Raw genomic sequence first — 6550 nt, 5'->3', positions numbered from 1 at the left:
CACGACCGGCCGGCCGTGTGAAGTGCATTTCAAAGCCCGCTCTCCCTGCTCCGCCCCCTGCTCCGGCCGAGACGCATTTCTCCTCCCTCCTGGGTCAGTTCCAGTCCACCTCATCCCAGTAGTTGATGTACCGCCATCATGGAATCCCACTGAGTGCTTGTGATAATTCCTTGCTGCTATTTTCTTGCACGGTTTTTGAGTTTGGAAATCGGTTAATGGTGAGATAAAAACAGCAGATTTTTTTAGCGTACATATGGGGATTAGCTTCGCCCACCCACTCCCCATATCTCTGCCACATTAGTTATAGTCCCATTTTGTGTCACTCAAATTTAGATATGCCCTGACCCCTGCCAGCTGGAAGTTGTGCATCGTAATTTTTTTGATTTGGGTAACACAGTTTTTCTCGGAGTCATTGTAAATTGTGCGAATAACTTTTGCCTTGTTTTGGATGAAAGTTAAGCGTTAGATATAGGACAGCTAGTTTTTTCCCTAAATTTCAGATTTATTTTACTGAGAAATTCATAAGATCATCCAAAAAGAGTTATTTGAAAGAAAAAAAAAACGGTATAACATAATTATCACCAGCAGTTGTATTTTCGTCCTGGAGTTTTTATAACTTGCATCATGCTCATGTTAGTTTGGTTTTCGTTTGTACTTGTATCTCGTTTTAATTTAATTTCCTTTCGTGAAAAACCTGCACAAAAGCACCACAACCCCACCTTAGCTCGCCCATTTTGCCGCTTTTCCTGCATGTCACGCTCGGTCTTCCTGCTTCCTATTTGTTTGTTTCCCTCCGTTTCTTGTTGCATCCTTCCGGTGACGCCGCCGGTTCACGTCAGTCTTTTGGCGGGCTCCGCCACGATTGAGGGGCACGTGCTGCACCGCGGCAGTCTTGCAGATGCCGGTTTCTTCCCTCAGTGGGGTTTGAGGCCAGTGGTGATCCACAGAGGTCAGCCAGGGTGGTCACACTCCAGTGACAGTTACACAGGGCTACGCTATTATCTTGTGTAATCTAATTCCTGGCTTTGTAATTACTTGGAGGTTTGCCACTTTGCTGTGTGGAGAAGTCAGAGCAGTGAACCAGTGAATTAAACTCGGACACCGCTCGACAAGTGAAGCGTGGTCGCCGGCTTGAATTTCTTAGTAGGAAACTGCGTGGGAACAGCTCTGCGGACGTGTTTGTTCTGTGCTTGTCGTTCGGGGAAAGTAAGTTTGCATCTGTCACTGGTTCTTCGCGTCAGCCACCTCTGTCTCCTTCTCATAAACCCATGCCAGCCTCGTTACATAGCTTCCTACAGTGCAGACCCTGTCAAAGCAGGCTTGCCACATTGCTTCTGTGTACGTGTAGCACACTGGCAGTAACACATTGTGGTTGCAAGCAGCCAAATTGCTGTTTTGGTTTTGTAGACATTTTTCATTGTTCTCACACTTTTATCAGATACATTTTGAGGCTAAAAATAAACTGATTGTTTTGGACGTCATGGGCTATTGTTTCTGATTTGTTCTGGTTCAGCACTGCTGAAGTGCGAGATATCAGTAGCTTTTTCTTTTTTTTTTTTGCAGATCGGTACCACTGTCTCTGCCTCATGTACCTTCTCATATCTTCTCTAACACAAATCCTCAGGCACCCCCTGCCATTTCATCACATATCTATACTTATGACGACTGGCTTGACCATAATGAGGTGTGTAATTACTATTCTAACTCCATGCACACTTTAATAGTAGGGTATGCTATAAAGCGCACCAAATCAAATGTAACTCCACTTTTAGTTTTTTGATACACTTGCTTGAAACACACTTGTGAGACATGTCCTCATAACACACCGGTCATCACAAGAGTTTGTCTGGTTCTGTCAAGGTTAACCCATGCTATGAGGACTGAGCCAGTCCCCACAATGTGGGATATATATATATACCCCCTCACCCTCAACCCCTCACCCTCACCCTCACACCCTCAACCCTTCACCCTCAACTTCTCACTCACCCTCACTCACCCTCAACACCTCACCCTCACCCTCACTCACCCTCAACCCCTCACCCTCACTAACCCTCACCCTCAACTCCTCACCCTCACTCACCCTCACCCTCACCTACCCTCAACCCCTCACCCTCAACCCCTCACTCTCACTCACCCTCACTCACCCTCAACCCCTCACCCTAACTCACCCTCACCCTCACTCACCCTCAACACCTCACTCGCCCTCAACACCTCACCCTCACTCACCCTCAACACCTCACCCTCAACCCCTCACTCACCCTCAACCCCTCACCCTCACTCCCCCTCAACCCCTCACCCTCACTCACCCTCACCCTCACTCACACTCACCCTCACCCTCACCCCCTCACCCTCACACAGTGCAATAGGTCTCAGACCATTTCAGTTAGAGCTTTTAGAAATGTTTATGGCTTTTTTTATTTGTAATTCTTTAGCATTGGCTACAGGAACAAAAATGCTAAACATTTACAAAAAAAACCCATAAACAATTCTAAAAGCACTAACTCTAATGGTGCGAGACCTATTGCATTTCCAATGCTTGTTTTGACTTTGCCCCTGCCAGCACGTGCTTTTTCTCGTTCGCTGCTTCTTACTGGATGTATTTGTGCTCTGGTTCTGGTGTCCCGCTGCTACGGGTCTGCTCGCTCTATGTTTCTTGCGTTGCCTAGTCCAGCCCTCTTCGTTGCTCAGTTTGGCTGTGCTCGCTGTGAATGGAGCTGCTTATTTGCGGTGCTGAAGTGGAGTTGTTCTACACTTTTCTTGCCCCACCGGTCTGGCTGCGCTTGCTCCGCTCTGCCTCCCCTTCTGTTTCGCTTCCCCTTCCTGCGGGGATGTTTTTGTCGCTGTTATTAGCTCGTTCGTTGTGGGCGTTTCGTTTCTCACCGCAACTGTTCTAGCGCTCTTACTCTCGTGGGATGTATGCGGCACTGTTCTGCGCTTTGACTTGCGCTGCCTCTGTTGCGCCGCTCAGCTCGGTTTGAAACTGCCCCTTTCTAGCCCCACCGTTGTGGCCGCGGTGTACCACTCTACAGCCGCTTCAGTTTCGCCTCCCACTCATATCGGGGATGCTCTTGGTCGTTGTTTGTTGTGGGCGGCTTGTTCCTGTGCGAGCGCTCAGTAGGTTCCTGTTTCCTGCTTCTTTGCTGCCTCACTAGCTCCTTCGGTTATGGCGGCGCCCACGAGCTAGCGGCGGTTTCGCTTTCGTTGTTACGAACGTGCCCCTTCGATCGGTGAGTCTTGTGGCACCTTGTTTGTTTACCGGGACCCTCCCTTTTGGCTTGCGTTTATCTTCTATTTTGTTTTTATGGTTTCCTCTCTTCGTTCTGCGCCTTTTTATTCGCAGCCTTTTCTCTGCTCAGTTTCCTCCCTTTCTTTGCTCTGGGATTATCCCGCTAGGCGTTGTGCGTGTTATGCGCGGGGGTTTGTGGGGATCATAGCTCTGGTGCCGGGAGTCAGCTCACCTCTGTTCTCCACTGTTGCACGCTGGCTTCGGGTTGGGTCTCCTCCGCTACAGGTACCCGGGCGCCATCTTGCCTTTCGTATCTCCCTCGCGTGGCTCGGAGTTGGGGGGTCTGTTTCCCTGGGAGTTGCTTCTCTTCTCTCGCCTTGCGTGGTAGCTGAATAGCCAATGGTCTGCTGGCCTGGGGGTGGGGGCTGGGGGGCTGTTTCTCCAGTTCAGAATCTCCTAGGAGACAAACAGGCTCAATCTACACTTTGGACTTCTCCCTAACTTGAAATCTAACAATGCTGTTTGAATGAAACTTTACTCCCTCTCCTGGCCAAAAAATGAAGTGCACAGACCCTAGTAAATACAGCTTAAACAGCTCACAGAAGCACCCTCTGATGTAGAATATCCCTGTTTGCGGGGGGGGGGGAGGGGGGCAAGGGGGCTGTTTCACTGGCTTGTGAACACAAAATAGTGGCTGGGGGTGCACTGTTTTAACATACAGGTCTTAGCACAGAGCAAAGGAGAAATTTGGAGGGAAAACTGAATTGACACCAGGAATGAGAGGGATAAACTATAGAGGTTGGACTGCAAATCCCACAATTCAACACGTTAAATGGAAGCAATCCTGGGCAGGTAAAAAAAACAAGCTTAGGACACAAAACACAAAACAGGTGATAAAATATGCAGTCACTGGCAGGTTAAAACTACAATTTTAAACTGTAACAACCGCAGTCAAAGACAGTAATCACAGAAAGGGAAAATCGTTTAACAACTTTTGTTTTGGGGAAGAGACAGTACTAGTCTGTCTCCTTACCACTTCCTGAACTCTGCTCATTGCAATCTGGGGCACAGGTAGGCTGCATAGTTCCTAAGTTTGCAATCACCAAGATGGCTAACTCTGAACAGTCACTCCACTTCAGGTAGGCCACCTTAGGGGTAGTACTGTCGTGAAGGGGGACACACCTATCTGACTAATGTTCCCGACTATACAGTTGCCAAGGGGCTCTGGACAAAGGGGGTCGGCTTTCTCTTCTGTCAGAGAAGAATTTTTGAAGCTTACCGGCCTTGGAATGCTAATCGACAGGTCATTCTGCCGGAGAGAGTGTAAACACACTCTGCCCTATCAAGGAGTGTTTCTGGCCTCCCAAGAGCAAAGGCCCTCACTCTTGGGGTCAGAAAATTGTCTCTTGTGGCAGGCTGCTGAAAACCAGCCAGTCACCAAACCAGACTACCACTGCAAGCTACGTGTCTTAGTGCGGACAAAAATGAAAACACAACATGGCACACCAGTAGCGGATAGGGGCCAGTGGCAGGGGGTACCTCTAAGGGGCCCTCTGTGTGCATATATTAATAAATCCAATACTGGCATCAGTGTGGATTTGTTAACAAGAGATGTTTGATACAAACGTCCCTATTTTCAGTGAAGTCATCATGTAGCTGGGAAATGATTTTCACCAGGGTCAAGCACATAAGGAGAAACCTTGGATAAAATCTATTGCTTTACTGGGATTTGGGCAAGCGATCCAAGGCCCCTTTTCAACAGGTAAAAGGATTATAGTTGGGGAACAAAACAGATTTATTTAAGGCTGTCCCTTTGTGTGGAACCTGAGCAGGTCTCATGGCAAATTTCAGAATATGGGCAAACTGGACAAGGTCTAGCATCCACCTGTCTAAAGTGACGGACAGTGATTTCTTGAGCTGGGGCTAAATTCTACCTCTCAACTGTCATGGCTGTTAGGAGTTTGGATAAATAGTGGCAGGTGCATAGGAATAAGGTTCTCTTTTGTCTTGTGACACAGGGAGCCTCCTCTAGGCCTAGAAGGGTGCCTAGAGTATAAGGATAATAGTGCTGGAGGGGAATAGGGTAGATCTATGAATTATTGGGAGGGTTGGAAATCTGAGGTGGTAGCAGAATGTGCTGCTCTATTACAAAATAGCTTTGGTTTGTTCCCTTCTTCTGGAGTGACTGCCACATAAGGGGAACCATCTTCTAGCCCAGTGAATGTAGAATGATGACTTTTCTGCCAATAATCACCAACAAGATCAAAATAATGGGGGTGATTATTAGGCAGGGGTTCTCATGACCCCAATTTCACAGAAAAAGGCAATCCAAGACCAAGGGATGGTGAAATCTACAACTGGAAATACAAGGGCTGCACCCGATGCTCGAGATCCCAGTGGACCTCAGTAGAGACCTAAAAGCCATGATGCAGGATGTCTACACCAAGGGCTCAAGATCTGCATCACGTACCATAGCCTTCTCCTTGGAAGTGGACTTCTCAAAGTAGTGCAGGAGATGCCTTTTTCTGCCCTTCAAAGTCTTTGGAGAGAATGTAGGTAAATCTTGCAATCTTTTGTTCCATGGTTGGGATGAAGGCAGAATATCATTAAATGTGGGGATCTTCTTTTGCCCACAAGATAAGGAACAAGACTATACAGGAATTATTTTCCATACAGGATTCAAACATCATCCAAAAAAGGGATTTCTCCGAGGTCAAAACTCCCAAAACAAAACTCCCCAAATGGAGAGGCAGCAAGAATGTATGGTGAAGCCCATCAGAAGAGAAAAGAGGCAAACAATGTAGGGTATTTAAATATGTATCTGCATACTAGAACACACATTTTAAGGGCCTCCATTCACACAATTGAACGGTGTTAGAGCTATGTAGGTGGTAAAAATATATTCACATCTCTGGCTGGAGTACTTCCAGTGATGTTGATGCACTGCTAGTAAATAAACAAGTTTCTATTACATTTCAGGGATGTTAATAGGTTAACAAGTTTTGTAAAGTACAGTGTCCCAAGTGACTAAGGGAATAGTTCCATATGAATTATGTAAATTCAACATCAGTCCACAACTAACCGCAAATTTAGTATGAATGACCCTGAACCCTCAGACATTTCAGACCAAAAGAAAATCTGGCAAGAAATATTGTAACGGTTTTAACCTCTAGCCAAAGGAAATGCTCACATGATGTGCATTGCAAGTTCCAAGTGTAAATTTTGATATGTTACTCGAGAGAAAAAATAAAATTCAACACATGATTAAATTTAAAATCATCATTTAAGTTTTTACCAAAGAAAACAGCAACAAGATCTACGATC

The sequence above is a fragment of the Lissotriton vulgaris genome, chromosome 7 (assembly GCF_964263255.1).
Source record: "Lissotriton vulgaris chromosome 7, aLisVul1.2, whole genome shotgun sequence".
Taxonomy (NCBI): domain Eukaryota; kingdom Metazoa; phylum Chordata; class Amphibia; order Caudata; family Salamandridae; genus Lissotriton; species Lissotriton vulgaris.
Note: the sequence above shows the minus strand (reverse complement) of the source record.